The following is a 19,882-nucleotide window of genomic DNA, read 5'->3' on the forward strand; positions in this document are numbered from 1 at the left end:
TTATTAGTAACAGACCCTTTTAGTTAGTGTTTGTTGCCCCAAGAGCTTCAGAGGAACTGATTTTCTGTCAGAAAAGATTGGAATCAATTGCATTCCTCCCTTCCAGATAGTGCTAAAACATTTATTTAAAGGTTTATATGCTCACCCTGCCTTATCTGTATTCCAAGTCACTTGTCCAATGAAATAAAATTCATTCATGCCTTCCTTCACTGTGTTATTGACAAAGTGTAAGCTTTATGTGGCTGGAAGCCAGAATTCTGTCTTTTGGGAATACCTCTCTCTAAACTTGTCTGAAAGAATTATTTTATTGCATTTTTCATGCCAGTTCAAGTGTGTTTGAATGGTAAATCCTAGAAGCTGGGCTGTCTGTGATCATATCAGCCTTTTGAATTAGCAGCATGCACAGCATGATACAAGTATGAGATTGAAAGGAAGGAGTATGTGTGCTACACAATTTTTTAATTAAGGATTTTTTTTTTCATATATTAAACTGCAAGTCACTACTTGATTCTACAAATCAGAAACTAGGTCAATTCAGTTTTTTAAATGCCTGGCATTATGCTGATAGGAAGTTTGCATAACTTTATGTTCTTTAGCCCATTCTCTATGTAAGAGCAGTATCTGGAAAACAAGCGCTGAAAACTTGTTGTGCCATGTTTCATTTGGGGAAAAGGAGCATCTGCAGCTGCTGTGTCCAGCCAGTGCTGCAGGAGCCACAACCAGCTGACTGTTGGGGACAGAATACAGAAAAGCTGCTGTGATTCAGGTGGTTTCTTTTATACAAAAGATAGAGTAAGTCATTGCTGAATTAAATAGCTAACAAACCAGAGCAACTTGGCCTGGCAGCTGCAGTACTGCTGGAGGAGTCCAGAAGTGAGATATGTACATGATCCAATTGTCATTTCTCTTCCCTTCTGTGTTGGGATAGAACTCTTGCAAAGCCAAAAAGAGAGAGAGGTAAAAGTAGAATTTAACAGTGTTGTGCTGATTTGAGATTAGAATACGGGCGAAGGAAGCAATAAGGTTACCCTTCTGTCACTCAGCAGATTCACAGAGCTCACCCTGGAGAGAATAATGTGCAGAGAGGCACCAGAGTATTACAGCATTTAATTCCACTGTCTCCACCACAAACTAATTAAAAACCCTCTGATCCTCCGAACCCCTTCCTCTCCGTTTTCATTTCCTCTCCAAGCAGGAATTCAGTTTAAATTTGGCATCCTTTGGGGACTCTGCAATGAATAAGACTATTTGAGTTGTTCTAGAGTTTTCTTAAGCTTTCCTCAGGGAAACTATCCAAGCATTTTGACACACCCATGAACTGAAAACTAAAAGATGAAAATATCTGATTTTTTAAGTTCTCACAACTAAGGGCAGAGAGGAGGCCTGGATAGAGGAATTAAAAATAATCCATGTCTCACTCAGAAGCTGCTGTACCTCTAGTGATGCTCCTGACATGAGCCACCTTGGGGGAGCCCAGTCACTGGAGGAGGTCCCCCCAGCAGCCCTCCCAGTTCTGGGGTTCCCCTTGCAGCCCTGTGCAAAGGGACAGGGCTTGGTGTTGCACAGGGGGAGCTCTCAGGTGTGCAGGTGAGGTAAGGAAAAGAGGTTTGTTTTCTGTACACTTTAACTTTTTTTGGCCAGCCTGAGGTAGTCAAGCATTTGGACTAGAAGATAACTGTAGGTCCCTTCCAACTAGAATTATACTGTTCTATCCTAATTTCCCTTTGTACAGTAGTGCTGTTTTAGGAGTACGTGACATTTTCTGGAATTTTCAGTTATGCACACATCAGTGTAACACAAACTCAAGTGAGTACCTTAAAAGAAGAAAACTTGGCTTTGAGTAAGTAGCCTTCAATTTGAGAGATTTGGGCCTAAAGATAAATATTCACATCTATGATAAGCCTCTCTTACTGGGCTAGTGTTGTTAATTAAGGTATTAATTAGGCTGCAGTGTCTAATCTTCAGCTTTTGTGTGTCCGTGCTTATCTGCCTGTGACCAGTTGTGTCTGAACTGCTCTCCAAGCCTGTGGCCACCAAATGGACACTTGTGTAGCCATCAGGAAAACCTTCCATTTCAGGGCAACAATCCTTCTTCATTTGCCAAGGAATATGAATAGCACCGCAGGCTTTCCAGATAGTCCTGAAAGCAACCCCAGAAGAAATACCTGTGGATTTTGTGCTGATTCACTTCTGAGGTCATAAAGAAAGTTGAGGTTGAGACCACCTTTACTTTCTTTGTTATCAGATGAAATGATAATCAATGGGTCACAAAGTTGGGTAGGTCTGCGCTAAGCAATGCTAAGCAGCAATTACCTTCCTGGTTCAGGCAAGGAAGCTTTCCAACTATTGTGATAGTCATAGGTTAGTCAGTCTACTACAGTTCTGAGTCACTCTGGGCTTAAAAAATGCCGCACTCTGAAACTAAAGCTACAGCACAGAATAAAGGCTTCTATTTGTTTAACCCTACGTCAAATGTAAGCCAGTGCTCTAACACAGAAAGCAGACCTCAAGTAGGCATTTGAGGATATTTTATCTTGTTTTCCTCCTTTCAGACAAAGACCCAATTTTTAGAAATGCTTTTACTTAGTCATAGAAATTATCTGAGAGCTAGGGAAATCAATCACAACTCTAACACTCAAGGGTCCTAATTTTGAGCTTGCCTTTAAAGGTATGTGCTCTCTTCCCTTGACCAGGCCATTTTTATAACATAGCCCCATGAGAATTCATCACCTTGAAACACAAGCTGGGGAAGTCAGCCACCTCCAGTGCCTTTCACTGGGAATTTTTCCAGGAAAGCTTTCCAGACTTCATAAAGACAAATGTGAAATCAAGGCTCATCAGACCCCATTGGGAACAACCCTCATGCTCAACTACATGCAAACTCACTAACTCAAAACAGGATTAACTCATGTCTGTGTATTGCTTTTGTCAGTTCTCATATTGGACAGTTCCTCCATTCCTCTTGGAGCTCACAGGGAGCTGTAGCATAAATACTTGGCTAATGAATTGGCCTCATCCTTTGCTTAGGTGTCTGTAAACTACCTAATGTAGTTACTGGGCACCCTTGGCCCACCCCTAACCCAAGTGCTTCACATTAGTAGCCATAAAATACATTTCTCATACCATGGGGGGAAATGAAACATTTCACACCATCCCTGCCCTTGGAGCAGACACCTGAGAGCACACAATGCTTCTCCAGCACTTTGGGTTGTCAAGGTTACTTAGTGATGTTGGGAGGGTTCCCCCTGCTCCTGCCCCCTGTGCAGCATCCCCCAGATTAAGTGTTGTGTGCTCAGGGCACAGTGTTCCCTCCTGCTTGCCCAAGGGCAGATGTTGGCTCAGCCCACATGATCTGTCTACAGCAGGAAATGTAATCTCAGTGGGAGAATGGGAGCTCCTAACAGAAGTCATGAACTCATTTGCAAGCTAGACATGCCCCAGGAGTCAGTTTTCCAGTGACCTCGTTTGCCCTCTGTTGTTACACATGTGTCCCAGTGGCACTATCTCACAGGAAAAAAAATAGATTCAGATATGACTAATTGAAGACAAAATGTTGCTTTCAGCTGCCATTTGGCAGCTTTCACCCTTGTGGTGGGGAGGTGGTTTAAAGAGGTAGAAAGCAAATATTTGGATTCTGAAAACACTCTTACTGCACCTTTTTTGTGTGTTTATGTTTAAACAAACTACAAGCTGAATGGGATTAATTCCAGAGAGATGGATACTGGAATGTAAAAAGGTCATTTTGTGTTCAAGCCAACTTGCTAATGCAAAGCTGATACTCTGCTGATGGGCCAAAGTCATTTTCCTATGATTATGAAGAGAGTCAAAAACCCTCACATGGAGCGACCTCTTGGTAGTGGTTCTTTTAAGGGAGGAAAAAGAAAGATGAACTCTTGTGAATTCTGAAATATAATGATATTATTTATACGACCATTTTTTTTGTGTCTAAGAATAAGCTGACAACAGAGAGAGAGAGAAAAAAAAATTAAAAATAAGTCAAAAATCTATCAAATAGGTGCAAACATCCCTGAATCAGAAGTTTCCTGTCCTTATTCACGTGCGGGGAGCACCGATACAGTCCCTATTTCATCCTAGACTTCAGAGCTGTGCACAATAAGTCATGGGAGAACATGAGGGCTCTGAACTCTCCAAATGCCAGGCACTGTGATCAGAGATTGAGGCTGATTGCTTGGCCTTCAAACAAATTCCTTCACCTTTGTACCAGACCAGAAGGAACCCCACACATTCCTCAGGCTTTACAGACAGGGCTGGGTTTCTGTGTTGTCGTGGTTTGAATTTTGTTTTCCCCCAGAGGCTAAGAAAAGTGGTAGACCCCAAGGGGTGGAAACCCCTGGAAGTTTTGAAGTTCTGCCCAGTGGGCGCTCCTGCAAAAATGTCAACATCCCACAAGCTCACCGGAAGAGATGAGTTGTAGTTTTTTTGTTGAGGAGAGATGGCCATGTTGTAGAGCCACGAGGAAGGGGCTCTGAGCCCCTTAGGCCCTCTGGAGCCCCCCAGCCCCTGGCTGGGGTGGGACTACAAAGACCTGGAACAGTGCTAGACTGGACTAAGTGCCTGTAGTTATGCCGGGAGATGTTTTCTCCATGGGCGCAGAGCAGCAGCCGGCACTGACCAGAGAAACGGTGGCAGAGAGCCAGAGATAAGACCTGAACTGGAGGAGCAGCAGAAGCAACATGCAGCACCAGAGAAAGGACTCCTGGAGAGAGCGAAGGAAAAAGAGAGCCAGCAGCCTGAGAGACAGAGTTCTGGGGTGAGAACTGATACAGACCCCCCCCCCCCCAAACTCCTTTGAGACCACTTGGAAGGAGGAAGATGATGGACTCTTACTTGAAAGAGCCTTGAAGTGCGACATGCACTGCAGAAAGGAGCTAGAGAGCTCCGAGAGGAATGCAGAGGGGGTGACCTTGGCTCCCCCCTCGCACTGCTGCCACGGTGGCAGCCTGAGGCAGGGAACAGAAGCTCTGCAAGGGGCTGAGTCCCCTGGAGATACCAGACCGTCATGAAGCCCCCTGTGCTCGTGATATGACCGTGGTGGAACAACTTTGTCTGGGGTTACGAAGCCCACGGAAGACCCCTCGGTTGGAGGCGATGGGGCCAAGGGGGCTTGGATACCTCCCTCATGAGTGTTGGCAGAAATCCAGCTATCAGCTGCTGCATGCATGTGAAGAAGACAGACTGCTGCCTCAGAAGATGCTGCTGTTCAGAGACTGGAAGGGATCTGTCCTTCTTTCCCTCCTGGACTTTTATTTGGAGGGGAGAAGAGATCTGATCATTGTAAATACTAGATGTCATGGTAGAGATAGTTGTGATTGTGTGTATAATGTGTTATAATATTTATTTGTACAGTCATTGTAATATATTCCCTTTCCCCCATTTGGAGTCTGGTGTGTTTTTGTCTGGAAAAACCCATCTAACATTAGGTTGAGATGGGGAAGGGGGCTAGGACTAGGAAATTGGATTTTGGGGCTATCTCAAACCATGACATGTGGTCTCATGACCCTCTTCAAAACAAGTGGTCTTACACCAGCCCCAGCTTTTAATGTTTCTTAATTTAGTTCACAGCCTGATTTTCAGATATGCTTATTACAGAGATAGCTCACTGAGAAATGAACACTGAGATGGTTTGAATTCTACATTATGTGAGGAAAACTTGTATTTTGACAGCAACTTCACTTATGCAGATGTGCCACACTCCTGTATATAAAGCAGACTACGGAGTATGGTAAAACAGCCCTTCCCATTTCAGTGGTCTCAGACATGATGACGCTAGACACATCTGAAGGACTGGAAATAGTAAAACTAAACACCCCACAGATATGATCTTCGGCACCCAGGAGGAAATCAGCTGCTCCTGCATTCCTACAGACTCCCAAGGCATCAGATGTGTGCAAAAATAGCTTTCACAGGAAAAGCAAAAGTCTCTCCAACTTATTTTTCTTAGCATTTCACAGACATACCTAACCCCTTAGCAGAGCTGACCCTCTATGCTTCAACCATTTTATGTTTTTAATGAGGTGATAGGGTTTTTCTAATTTACAGACATTAAAGTGCTTTCTTCTTGTAGTTCTTCTAGTGTTAACTGTAGTTTTGTTTTCTGATGATTTTCTTGTCCTTGTTTTCAGCTAGGAGAAAAAGAACTTGGGAAATCTAAACTCAGGCAAAATTTAATATTACAAGAGACTACAAGCTAAGGTTTTCAAAATATTGACTTGTTAGCTCAGTTTCATGAAGGACAGTTGATGTGGCAAGAGACAGTGGGACTAAGGAAAAAGAAAATTCCTCAGGTCACCTGGAACTCCTTTTCCCTACTCCTGCCACAAACTCTATGAAGTAAGTCCTTTTTAAGAAATATATAGCTTCTGACCTCAACTACTTAACAATTACTTAACAAAAAAATGTCAGTTTTTGAGAACAAGTTATTCTGAAAATAGACCTACATCCTGAATAGTGTGTCACATCTCATTGAATCTCATCAGTGTTGCTAATAGTGACTTCTCATAACATTCTAATTGGTAAATATGTAGTGCAGTTGATCTACATCAGAAAATTTCTTTACTTATTTATTCTCCCAGTAAAAACAACAAAAAGGTAAGTTTTCCAAATTGCGAACAATCTTAGGGAGGATTTCTGCACTGAAAAATAAGCAGTCTCCCAGCCCTAATTTTCCATAATATTGCCAAAGGAAGAGCTGTCCAGAAACTAGATTGCCTATGTTGTTTCTACGTATTTTATGATGGACTCCTCTGATGTCTGATAAAGACTAAGATCTGAATTTGAGAGACCTGATGCTGTGAAAATGCTGAGCCAACCTTGTCTAGCAACCTTTGACATATACAGAGGGCTGGTAATTGCCATTTCATTTCTAAATGTTGTAAATGACATAGCAAATTATTTCTTGATAGGATCTACTTTTAGATCTCACTGTAGAAGGCAATTTCAGAGAATAAATCAATTTTCTTGCCCTATACTTTTGGTTTACACCCCATCCCCCCTACAAATGTCTAATTACCTTAGATAAATGTGTGTGAACATGAGCCTTCCCCTTATAATCCAACTCCTATGTTCCTGGTTTATACTGAGGTTAATAAGATCAGCCTATTTACCATACCACTTAGAGTAATGCTTTTAATGCTCTATGCAGCTTCATGGTCTTTTACTAGGAGTAAAAAAGGACATGGAATTAGAGAATGATCATCTTTGATGGGTCGGGGTTCAATAACAGAGACTTCTATCTTAGGAGTCTATGAACTGAAATGCCAGTAAACAGATTTGCAGAAATACTTGGTTTGTTTCCCAAGAGCATAAATTTTCATTTTTATCCTGTTTATCCTTCTGTGTAATAATTCCTCATTCCTGAATTGGAGAGGAGACTCATGCATTGAAAATGCCACGGAATTCAATTAAGGACTGGCTGCAGCATCCCTTCTTGGTTTGTGAATGATTCCAGTGAGAAAACAGGATGACTTTTTCCATCACAAAGCCTGGTTGCTAATTTTAACAGAGTAGACAGCCTTAAGCTTTGCAAGCCCTCATTAAACAATAAACAAACATTAATAAAATGGCTCAAGGGGTAGTTTCATTCAACCAGGAGTAAAGTTATCTCTTGAACATTTTAGGGACCAAGGATATAAAACAATTCACATCTCAGGTAACATAATTCCACATCCACCAGACTCCAGCCTCTGGAAGCCCAAGTCACTCCTCCAGCCAGACCCAAACTGCCTGGCACTTGCTTGTCTGTAGGTCAAGTGTCACCATTCTGCTGTCAGCACTTCAGCACCTCTTTACCCCGGAGGTACAGGTACAGGTACCTGTCAGCTTGAAGGAACAGCCTGTATATGGAGATAAACGTTGATTCTGGTCTTCTGACATCATTATTATTATTATTATTGTCGTTGTTATTATTATTATTTATATTTCAATTTAGTTTTCAGGATGACCGAAAGTTTCCAAGACAAGCTTTAATGTTTAGAAAACCTGAGATATCTTTGAGTACACCGGAAAATGCCCCACTTCCTCCAATAAGTATTTAATCAGCTTTTCCAGACTTCTACCAGCGTAGTACATAGTCATGTTTTTAATTCTTTACTTCATCACACGAGGGAGTGAGGTGCAGATTGAATGTTCTATTTAAAAATGCTTTGACACATTTTGTTGAAGCCAAGACAATTCTGTTGAAGTATTATCATGATTTAGTTGAGGTAAATCAGCAAATAAATCATGTTGCCCCATAGGGCCACTCAGCTGAGCGTGTGTTTTATGTACACAGAGCCCTATAGCAGCAGCAATTGGCACATTTCCTTCAAGTCAGTGAGAGATTACACAGTAAGACAGAGACACTTAGAGAGCTGCTGCTGCTGGTGTCTGAGCCCCTAGGCTTTTTTCAGGCAGCTCCAATCTGAATGGATCACTTCCATACCAAGGGAAACAACAACAACAAAATCTCTGGAGTGCAATGTGAAGTGTTTTCCATTAATGGCAACACGAATGTTATTGCGGGGCTGTGTTATGCCGGATGATTGTATGCAGCAGAAGGTAATTTAACTCACCAGAATTTTGCTTTGCTTCCCCCTCCAGGTTAAAAGTCTGATCAGATGCTGGCTCTACATGCAAAATCATCGAGTGACTGCAACCCCACCAGTCACTTCCCCAGTGGTGAGGCCTTGTTCCAGCGGCTGCCTAGTGCAGCCCTGTGTTCTGAGAGGGGTTGTTGCTCTCTCCAGACCTCAGTTGGTGGGGGCAGGATTATTAAGCCCTTCTGCTTTGCTCTGAACTGCTATCAATAGAACAGTAAATCTAAATAATGAAGTGCATACTGCTTCCTTCAATATGTGCTGCAGAGGACAAGCAAGGAACAGAACCAAAAGGAAAAGTAAGCACAGCTGGAGGCTGTTGTGCCATGGCACTGACTCCTGATGTGTGTGCAGGTATTTCCCTTGTACTGGTGTTGTACATCCTGCAGTTGTGCCTGCCTTGTGCTGTAAGTGAGGCTGTTCATTCACACAGGCTGTTCTTTGCATCAGTGACCCCACCACAGGGCTCAGCACTCACTGACAAGCTACAGAAAAGAGAGGTTGTATCTTGGAGTAGCAGTTCCTCAAACTTTTCCCTGATTTTCCTCCTCTCCTGCCTTCTGCTCCCCTAAGGAAGGTGACAAGAGGCTTGCACCAGGACTGCTTTTCCCTGTGGTGGCCTCAACGGGAAGCCCAGCCCATTAGGACCCTTGGCCAAAAAGAGCCTGATGAAAGAGCCTGATGGAAGTATTCCCAGAAGGGAATACTTCTCATGGCTGCCCCCCAAAAAACCCTACCTGCTCTGGTTTGAGATTGCCCACGTTAGACAGGGCTTGGTCCAAGAGCTACAAGATCTGCCTGATGACTGGCACAGGTAACAAACCTGAGAGCTGCCAGCTTTCCACTGCCAGCAAAGGCTGAGGAGACAGGGATTACACCAAGGCTGATGCTATTTCTTGTGTTTTGGCCTACACCTCAGACAAACTATTGCTTTGCTCATCTGCTGCAAAGCAATAACCCCCTAAAGTTGGGTTTCTGGAAGAAGAAACCTCAGAAAGAGGGCGAATGCCTACAGAAACATGATGAGAGATGAAATTCCTGCTGTCTGTAGGAATTATTGGAGTTGTGTATGAGAAGTCTGATGCTTTATCTGAACTTCTCTTTAACTAGCATGTGGTGAATACATTGGACACATTCAAATACCCAGGTCTGAAAGCATTTTTAAGACCAGGTGTAAATATTCATAAGAAAGGGATAGGTCAAGCCACTTGCCAGCTTTGTTACTTCAGTGTGTTAGAATTCTAGTGTCCTTCTTTCCCTAAGTATTGAGCTATAAATTCATGGCTACTATCAGAAGTGATCCAAGTCCTTCATATTCCAGGCAGGAATAGATGAACAAAAGTGCTTTCATCTGTCAGCAGTTGAAGGCTAAGAGCAACACACACACTCTTCCTCTCCTGGTCAGGATCCTCAGCTGAGAATTCAAAGGCCACTTTTCAAGGCTTTCCTCTCATGTGGGTGTATCTAAAGCATGAGTTTGTGAGGTTTTGAAGTGGTTAATCTCCCTCTATTGAACCTGATAAAATTTCTCTGATAGAAAGCTGATTTTTGATTTACACTCAACTCCTGTCTGCATTATCAAAAATATTCCTGACAGTTCCTCCACAGTCCTGAAGGCTTTCAGTGAGATTCAGTGACCCTCACCAGTTATTGGCAAGTTCCCAGGGTCCCACCCAAAGCTGACATGATGACCACACTTGATCTCAGCAAAGTCAATTCTGAAGGCTGACCTGATATTTTCCAAAAAAGGCTTTAACTACTCGGTATTTCTCGGGAGTAATTCCTATGTATAATCTGTGATACCTGGGCTGAGTACATCTACTCTGATAAATGCTTCATAAAAAAGACAGATTTCAGAATAATTCTATATTATATATTTGGATAACTACTTCACAAGCTGTCTGAGAAGTTTTAATGACAAGCCAATGATTAAAAACAATGAAAAAAAAAAAGAAAGAACACATGTCCAAGTGTTTTGGGGCTCTGGTTTGGAAGTAGAGCTGATTGCCAAAGCTACTGGATAACATAAATTCTCTTTCAATTTCTTTGCAATTTTGAAGCTAATACAACTTCAGCGAAAGTTCCTAATGTTATTTTTCCTCTCTTAACCTAATTAACAAACTGAAAATTTATGTAGTCCTAAATGGAATTACTTTCTCCTGAGCACTGCAGAGGGAGTTATTGCTCATGTACCTATTAAAGCCTGGGTATTGCTGCCAATGCTTCCCAGCAGCCACAGTGCCTGAATTCCCTCCACAGGAATAGTGCCCTGTCTGAGGCCATGCTCCCTTAGGATGCAAACCCAGGACAGTATCATCCTGCTCCATTATTAGTATTTTAAATGTTGAACTGGAGTTGTTAATTTTATCAGATTTATCTGCTGAGCGTTTAGATAAACCTTGATATGGTTTAAATATGTTGTATTTTTAAAGAAGAATTAAAAAAAAAAAACAATCCCAAGCCCCTTGGTTTTCATTTCATAGAAAGTTTTAAGAACTCTTTTGATTAAATTATTAAAAAAAAAAATCAAACCAAAAGAAAATTGCTTAAATTCTCTGAGAGGAATAATTTTTCAATTACGATTTTTTCAACAGAATTGCATTAAAACCTGATTAGTCATTAACAAGAACCTGCCATCACTTTTAGAGGGATATTCTGTGGTATTACTAGTACTGTGTTAATAGCTTCACAAGCAGTTAGTTTCTCAAAAACAGATTTAACACATATACAAACAGAAAATGTGTGTATTATTTTGTGGCTAAAATCTGTTTTATTGTGATATCACTTCTGAAATATTGAAGATATAAAGTGGTTTATGGTCCAAAAGATAAACCAGCACAAGCTGCTATGTTGGAATATAAGAAAGGATTTGAGAAAGTGCTAAAGGCATTATTACAGCTACAGAATGGACTCCTAAATCTTTAATGCAACTTGATCGATTCCCCCCGGAACCACGCTGTATTGTTTTGATAAATAAACACCCAAAGTTGCTGTGCACAGTGTTTCCTGGCTATAACAGACTGCTTTTGTGCTTTAACAGGGTTTGTGTTAAATTGCAAACTGCAAATATTCCCATGAAGAATTCTTGTTCCCAGCACTCTGCACATCATCTCTCCCGATGATCCCAAAGCCCCCTGGGTGCAGCACTGCCCCAGGCAGGCTCTCCATCCTCCGGGAAGCACTGCAGCTCCAGGCCAGGCTGGGAGGGGCAGCCGAGCAACCTTGTCCTCTCTGAGGGAAGAGACTGGTTTCCTGACCACGAATGTGCCCATGGCAATGGGTTTAAGGTGATAATTCCTCCCTGGCCTTGTTTTTTTGGACAGGAAGAAGCAGTACAGAATAACCCTCCACTTTTATGTGCTCGACCATTACAGACAAAGCCTCCAGCCACTGGCCTGGCTTTGCATGAATTAAAGGCATTCAGCTCCCTGGCTTATTGCTCAGGATTGTCGGCCAAACCTGGCAGATAATTTTGGATTGTCCATTTGCAGTAGAATAGTTTAACCTTGTGCTAGACCAGAGTTTTCCAGCTGATATTTTCAATGGAGTGCTCCCCAAAAGATCAGTTGTGGCAGAGATCTCCTGCTCTGCATTGGCTATGGCTCAGTGATTTACAAAGCACAAAATTATACATCCTGCAGACTGGAGCCCCCAAAGTGCCCTTGTTGTCCCAACTTTGCACTGGTGTCACATTCACCTTCCTCCCTGCTCAAGAAGACTGGAAAGATCTGAAAGAGAAAACACAGCTTGAACAAAGTATTCTGATGGCTTGTAAGAAGCTCATACAATGTGCTCCCAAGTAAAATATAATCTGTGATTGTTAAACTCTAAGCACTGATGATGATGACAACTTAAAAAAAAAAGGAAAGAATGTAGATGACTGTACTCTGGAGAGCAGTGTGAAATGAAACCACACAAAGGTAATTTCAGAAATAAGGAAATTTCTTGAAAGAAATTATTGGAGAATCTTTAGAGTCCAAGACACATAAAAAGCATCTTGACTACAAATTTTGAAAAAGAATCTTTTGGTAGGAGAACAAAATATTTTAAGTGCTGCACAAGAAAGAATGGAAATCTGTGCAGTATAATTATGCATTTTATAGTTCTGAATTAATGACAGAAAGGTAAAAAGGGAAAATTAGTGTAGTTATCTTTTAAGGGCACTGATGACATGTTCTTTAAATGTTCTTCCACGAGTCAGGATACAATATTGAAATCAAGTAAGGCAAAACCTTTTGTGGCTCACCATTGTGCAGAAAGTGTTTCAGTTTAGGGAATAGAACAACCGAGCCCATCATTATTTTCCAGAAGGAAAAACCCATGGCTGTGTATGATATATCACTTAGTATGGTGGTACCTCAGAGAACAGGAGGTGAACAGGGGGAAAGGTCAGCAATTTTGAGAAAAACATCTGTACAAGCTCTGAATGAGCACAGTCTTCCTTCCATGGAGTGGCAATGATCTCAGCACGGTGGCAGCAAGTAATTTGTCCCTGAATGGTTTAAGTTTCTTAGTTTTTAGCAGAAATACCATTTTAAAATATCCATTCTCCACCCCTGTAATGTCTCCAGGCTGTTCTGTTGGCCAGAGTATGAGGACAGCTCGGAGAGATGAAAGAACCATCAATGGCTTAGTGCACGAGGATCAGCTGAGATTGAGGCCCTGCTGTGTGAGGATCCAGGTGTGTGTGTAGTAACTACTGTTCTTCTCTGAGCCTCTCTCTATTTACATGGAAAGGATCATCATCTGTGTTTTGCAGAGGAATCAAAAGCTTTGCTCTAAGTCTCAGATCAACTTGTTGCATAACCAGAAATTCAATCTGAAGGCCTGAAAGTTGAACTTCAATTGCCTAAAACCCAGAGACATCCAAAACAGGCCTGTGGGTGTAACACAGGACCTGTGACAGAGCTGTGCTGCTCTAAAGTGGCAGCTGGAGGAACGTCCAGAGTGACATTTATGAGCTGAGTCCCAGCCTTGCATTGGGGCCTTTTATTTTTCCCTCCAGAGATGGACAGCAATGGGAAGATACTTTCAGAACTGACTTCATGCATTGACATGCATCTCTTTCTGTAGAACTAATACAATGGTTCTGCACCTCCACTGACCACAGCAGGAATCTGCAGGAATTTAGACAGTTTCTATTTCAATACTTCGAGCCACTTCTGAGCACACAGGAGAGAAGACAGAAGAAATGAGCAGCCATTTAATGCATGTTAATACTTGCTAACTCCATCCATGTAGCTACTCGTAAGGCTATAGTATAAAGTGGACTTCAACAATAGCGCTGAATTTTTCCTTGCCACTGCATGCCATGAAAAGTAAAGTTTGGAAGAATTTTTAATTAGAAGCCATGCAAAAATGGCATTGCTGCTGTCTCATGACATACTTAGAAGGATACTTTCATAAGGAAATGAAATAGGAATAAATCTTTTTGCCCCACTGCCAAAAGGAAAACCCATACTGCTTCCTGTATGAGTGTGTCATGGTTTAAGCTCAGCTGGAAGTTAAGCCCCATGCAGTTGCTCTCTTCCCCCCACCTCATCCTGTGAGAGAGATACAAAAGGCAGAGATAAAGGGTTGAGATAACAATTTACTGGAAACAGCAATGAGATAAGAAAACAAACAGTAACAGCAACATAATTTAAAGAGTATGGTGTTGCTGAAACTGAGGTCACTTTTGTTGATGTCTGTTGAGAATTGCTGTTGTGTAACTCATACCCCAGCACAGAGAAATGTCAGAGAGCAGCAGCAAAAATACAACTTGGAAAGATTTGTCATCACAGATGGTCTAAATTACACCACACAGCACAGACTGTTTTCTCCTGCAGCATTTTGCAGGTTGCATATGGAAGAAATCCTGTGTTCCCTGCTAGAGAACTAGGAAGTGGATCCTGAAATAATTTCTTAGTGTAAAGTCCACAAATATAAAACTAGTTGCATTGGGTTTTGGGAGTGGGGGGCTGTATTGATGACTTCTGTGAGAAGCTGCCAGAAGCTTCCACCATGTCCAGCAGAGTCAATTCCAGCTGGCTCCAGGATGGACCCACTGCTAGCCAAGGCCGAACCCAGCAGGAATGACAGTAATACCTCTGGAATAACATATTTAAGAAGAAAAAAAAAGTTGTTGTGCAGATGAAAATTCCAACCAGAGAAGAGTGGAGTGAAAACATGTGAACAGCTCTGCAGACACTAAGGTCAGTGGAGAAGGAGGGGCAGGAGGTGCTCCCAGTGCTGGAGCTGAGATTCCCCTGCAGCCCCTGGTGCAGCCCCTGGTGAGGCAGCTGTGCCCCTGAGCCCATGGAGGGCCAGGGGTGTGCAGAGACCCCCCCTGCAGACCGGGGAGGAGCCCTCACTGGAGCAGATGGACACCCAGAGGAGGCCCCAGTTGCTGTGGGATGGACTCATGCTGGAGAAGTTCATGAAGGACTGTTTCCCATGGGAGGGACAGCACGGGAAGCAGGGAAAGGTCTCCCCTCTCTGAGCAGCTGGAACAACCTGTGATGAACTGACTGTAAACCCCATTCCTGTCTCCCTGCACCGCTGGGCGGGGAAGAGGTAGAACTTGGGAAGGAAGGAGCGAGGGGGAAGATGTTTTTTTAAGTTTTACTTCTCATTCTCCTGATCTGATTCTTTTAGTAATAAATTTAATTAATATCCCCATTTTGAGTCTGTTTTGCCTGTGACAAGTGAGTAATGTGTCCTGGTCCTTATCTCAACTCATGAACCCTTCATTATATTTTCTCTCCTCCGTCCATTTGCAGAGGGGACTGAGACGGTGGCTTTAGTGAGTACTTGGCATCCAGCCAGGGTCAACCCACTATAGTCTTTTTGGTGCTGAAACCTTGGGATCATGAGGACTTTGAGATAAGGAAAGTAACTGGGAGAGGTAATGGGCAAGGCAAGTAATGAACATTGTTAGAAAATGAAATGGTCAGGAGGAAGTGAGTAGCATTGATTACTCAATGAGCTGAATGGGAAAACCCAATTTCCTAGGAAACCTAGAAGAGGTTATGGACTGGCCAGAAAGCAGAGATTTTGAAGCATTGTCTGAGAAGGTGACTTGTGCCCAAGAAGCACCATCATATAAAGAGCTACCAGAAAAGGAAAAAGGCTATGCTCTATTTACTGATGGTTTCCTGGTAGGAAACCATCGGGATGCAAAGCTGCTGTGGGGTGTCCTACATGAAGAGTCATTGAAGCTGCTGAAGGAGAAGGTGAGTCAAGCCAGTTTGCAGAAGTGAAAGTCATCCAACCATCCCTAGAGATGCTGAACGATGACAGTGGCCCGTACTGTATCTCTGCACTGGCTCCTGGATGGTGGCTAATGCCCTGTGGGGGTGGCTCTATCAGTGGAAGAAAAGCAACAGGCAGCACATGGGTAAACCCACCTGGGCTCTGCATTGGGGAAGGACTTCGCTGCACGGGTGGAACAGATGACTCAGAAGGGGCATCGTGTCGATGCTGACATGGGCAAAAGTTGTGCCACTGAAGAACATCAGAACAAGAAACAGGTGGGTAAGGCTGCCAAGATTGGAATAGCCCAGGTAGACTGGGACGGGAGCGGAAGGGTGAGCTCTTTGTAGCCCGATGGGCCCATGGAATATCAGGACATCTGGGAAGAGATGCAACGTACAGATGGGCTCGTGATCGAGGGGTGGACCTGACCATGGAGGCCATCACACAGGTTGTTCAGGAATGTGAAACGTGTGCAGCAATCAAGCAGGGCCATGTGAGTAAAATCTCCCTGGAATAGAGGCTGGTGTTTGGATTTCCGGTGTGGTGAGGCCTGACAAATTGACTGCATTGGACCACTGCCACCAACATACCAGGACAAGAGCTACAGACTCACTTTGGTGGAGGCAACAACTGGCTGGCTGGAAACATCCTGTAAACCAGGACACTGCTCAAAACACCATTTTAGGCCTTGAGAGACACATTCTGTGGTGACAGGGGACCCCAGAGAGAATTGAATCAGACAATGGGACTCAATTTCAGAATAACCTTATAAACTCTTGGGCAAAGAAACATGGTATTGAGTGGATATATCACATCCTTTATCACCCACAAGCCTCTGGGAAGACTGGGAGGTATAATGGACTGTTGAACACAATGAGCATTAGGTAATGGGACATGGAAGCATGGGCACACAAATGTAGCTGAAGCCACTTGGCTGGTCAACACTAGACGATCTGCCAACCTCCCTGGTCCTGCCCAAACAAAACCCCCACACCCTGTGGGAGGAGAGAAGGCCCCTGTACTACACATGGGGAAGTGGCTGGGGAAGTCGATGTGGATTTCTCCTCCCATGGGAAAAGGCAAACCTATCCGTGAGATTGTCTTTGCTCAGGCACCAGGGTGTACCTGGTGGGTGATGTGGGAGGATGGGGAGACACAGTGCGTGCCTTAAGGAGATTTAACCTTGGGGGAAAAATAATCTGTGGTGTAAATTGTATGTTGCAGGAAGTGAAGTAGCAGGACAATGAAGAGCAAATTTTATGAGGAGCAAGGGGAGTGTGACAATGACCTGGGACAGGCTGGTGTTGGTGCCCAATGACTGATTGTGTTGATTCTCCTGTCCTGAGCACCCATCCCAATAAAATGAAGCCCAAGAGCTGGAGAGGTGGAAGAAGCCCATGAAAATGGGAAAATAATATCTAACTGCGAAAGGATGGGAGATAGGTAGAAGATATATAAATTATGTGAGATCTGAGGATGAAGCAAATGGTGTGGAATAAGGGGTGGAGATTGTATTCGATCTGGCTGAGATGGGAGTTCATTTCCCTATTGCAGTCCTCACAGTGCTGTGCTTTGCATTGGGAGCTGGAAAGGTGTTGATAACACACCAGTGGTTTGGCCACTGTTGGGCAGGGCTGGCACAGCATCAGCACTGTAACATTCCTCCCCCAACAGAGGGCAAGGGTCCTGGGAGGGGACACAACCAGGCCAGCTGACCCAAACCGACCAACAGGATATTCCAGATCATATGACACCAGCTCAAATATAAAAGCTGAGGAAAGGAGAAGGAAGAAGGGGTCATTTGTTCTTTACAGTGTCTGCCTGCTGGGAAACCACTACACATTGCTGAAGTCCTGCTGCTTGGGAAGTGACTGGGCATCGCTGATGATGGGAAGCAGAAAATAAACCTTGTTATTTTCTACTTCACTTGTGTGTGCACAAACTTTTGCTTTTGCTTTAGTGAACTGCTTTATGTCAACCTACAAGTCATTTTCCATCTTATTCTCTCTCCTCTGTCTGGCTGGGAAAGGCAGTGATAGAGTGGCTGGGTAGGCACTTGGTGTCCAGCCAAGGTCAACTCACCCACTAGTGAGTGAACCTTGACTCAACATGACTTTGTCTGAGTATCAAACCAGACATTAATCCAGGACAAGCTCAAATCTACCCATTCTGATGTGACATTGCACACTTCACAGAAAACAAACAAAAACAATGAGTGGATATTTTGGTCAGTGTTCACCAGGGTCATCTGACAACTTCTTACTGATTTAGGTTAGGTACATTCACCTGAGGCTTTATTTTGATAAAATGAGCCTGCATGGCAGCTGCAGAAAATGTCACATAATCAGTAAAGTCTAGAGAATTACAAGGCTTTCTTGAGGACCCCATGCATATTGAAAAGTACCTTGCTAAATCTGTACACCTTTCATATTCTTCCACAGACTTGTTCTGTTTTCCTCATGGACTTTCTTCTGCTCGTATATCACCTTCAGGGTTCATGTTTACCTTCTCTGCATTGATTTATCCATGAAGGAGTAAGGCTGCCTTCAGCAGATTATCTCCCTCCTCTTCCTCAGCTGAGTCCTTACTATGTTTACATACTGACTCCTTAGTATGTTCACATACTAATGTGATGCCTTATGTCTACTTTAATTGTCTACTGGTCAGAAGTAGTTTTGTCCACAAGCATGTGAATGTAACAGCTCTCACCAGCTTTGAAATAGGCCTCAGAAAACGAAGAATTTACTGGCACCTTTTCAGGAGTCCATGACAATTCCTTTGACTTTTCTTTGTGTAGCTCCTCCTGGAAAGTGGGGAAGGGGAGAAGTCCATAGTCTACAATAAAAATTAACTTTAACAGGAAAAATAATGTTGCTTACAAACCAAAGAAGCTGTACTGCATAGGAAATAGAACATGAAAAGGATTTGTGCTGTGATGTCAAGATTAGAAGGAATAAGCAACATGAATTAGCAAGTGGAATGCAAATATTGTACATTCAAAGGTAACTTCGGTGCAATATCAGAGATGTGGGTGCATAAGGAATTGGAGAGTCTCTAAAATAATATTCAAACTACTGCTCTCTGCAGATTGGAGCCTATGCACGGTGACTTAGGTGGCCCCAGCCTCCACTGATCTGGAGCTGATGCTTTCTCCTTACTCTTCCTTAGCAGTTTTTATTGCACGAAATTAGAGACTTTTTTTTTTTAATGCTGAGACATTGCATTCATTGACCTGCTTATGAGAACATGTGGAAGTGCACATGGCTTTGGACAGAGGCAGCACTAGCAAAGCAAAGCCAAAACACAGGTCCTTCAAAGGAGTGGTGGAGGGACGAGCAGCTTGTCCATGGGGAGTGTGGCAGTGAGCACCAGCTGGGCCACTGTGTGTGCCAAGTGGGTCACTGACTGCAGGCAGCAGTCCCAGCCTGCTGCACTTGTTTTTGCACCACCTTGGAGGAGGAAAGAGGAGGGCATCATTTAACAGAGATGAATATTTCTAATGCAGCATTATTTAGTTTCAAGGCTCCAATGCCTTCTTGCCCCTGATTGTGGAGCTCAGAGTTGTATGTGTAATGCTGCAATTACAACGAAGCAACTACTTAAATGCTTTACTGGGCCATGATATGCTAAAAGCTTTTCGTAGCTGGAAGGGTTAAACTAGGAACCTCCTGACTGCGGACAAGAAAAATAAGTTTTCTTCTGTAAAAAATAATTTTTAAAGGCTTTACATGTCTTGTAGGCTTGGGGGAAGAAGTATTTCAAAACATGAGCAAATGTTAAGCAACTTTCCTTCAATTCTACAAGAACAGAGAGTGTGTTTCTAAAGGAAGGGCTCTAGGTCTCAGCTTGTCTGTACTACTCATGTCCAGTGGTAAGTTCAAGGATGATTATCATTACCTCCTTGTTAGCAAGCTCTCTACTCATCTGTGAACTCCAGACTTGAATAGAGAAATGACAGGTTTAGGACTCATGCCATATAATTCCTCCCTATTTTCCCTTAATTTACAGGTTTAATCCACAGAAATTGTCTTCTGTCACCCTAATTACCTGTC

This window comes from Manacus vitellinus, unplaced genomic scaffold (genome assembly GCF_001715985.3).
Source record: "Manacus vitellinus isolate BGI_N305 unplaced genomic scaffold, ASM171598v3 scaffold_32_pilon, whole genome shotgun sequence".
NCBI classification, from domain to species: Eukaryota; Metazoa; Chordata; class Aves; order Passeriformes; family Pipridae; genus Manacus; species Manacus vitellinus.